Genomic DNA, 388 nt, shown 5'->3' with positions numbered 1-388 from the left:
AGTCCATAAATGTACATCATGAATCATACAGATGTTTTACTCGTAACAGAAGCATAATATGATTTCTGGCTCTTAAATCTGTTCATTGCAGATATTTAATCTCTGCTGCTACCTGCTGGCCAACAGAACAAACTTAAACTGGGTTCTTGAGGCTGAAGGTCCAGAATTTTGTTGCATTAATTTCTCTTTTTGTTTACTTATCTAAGGGCAGCTCACAAAGGCAKCTGGTTGAAGAATATTTTCATCTTAATTCTTCTAAACATCAAGTAAAAACCACAATATCTCCCAGACATACTTTATTTTATTCTACATCATCTACTTCATTTTGGTCTTTTTTCCTTCCACATTTTATCTCTTAAAAAAATAACTCGATCAATTAATTTTACAA

At 32.3% G+C, this 388-nt stretch overlaps 1 protein-coding gene across 1 annotated transcript in view; it reads right to left on the bottom strand.

Annotated features, from left to right (window-relative positions):
• Positions 1–281: 281 nt before the first annotated feature.
• LOC106537110 (uncharacterized) overlaps positions 282–388 on the bottom strand; it is a gene marked incomplete in the record, with an annotated part of 11,270 nt that continues 11,163 nt past the window's right edge. The window contains 1 exon segment of the mRNA XM_014034479.1: positions 282–388.

The sequence above is a fragment of the Austrofundulus limnaeus genome, unplaced genomic scaffold (genome assembly GCF_001266775.1).
Source record: "Austrofundulus limnaeus strain Quisiro unplaced genomic scaffold, Austrofundulus_limnaeus-1.0 Scaffold2135, whole genome shotgun sequence".
In the NCBI taxonomy this organism is placed as follows: Eukaryota; Metazoa; Chordata; class Actinopteri; order Cyprinodontiformes; family Rivulidae; genus Austrofundulus; species Austrofundulus limnaeus.
This window is presented reverse-complemented; position numbering and strand designations above follow the sequence as displayed.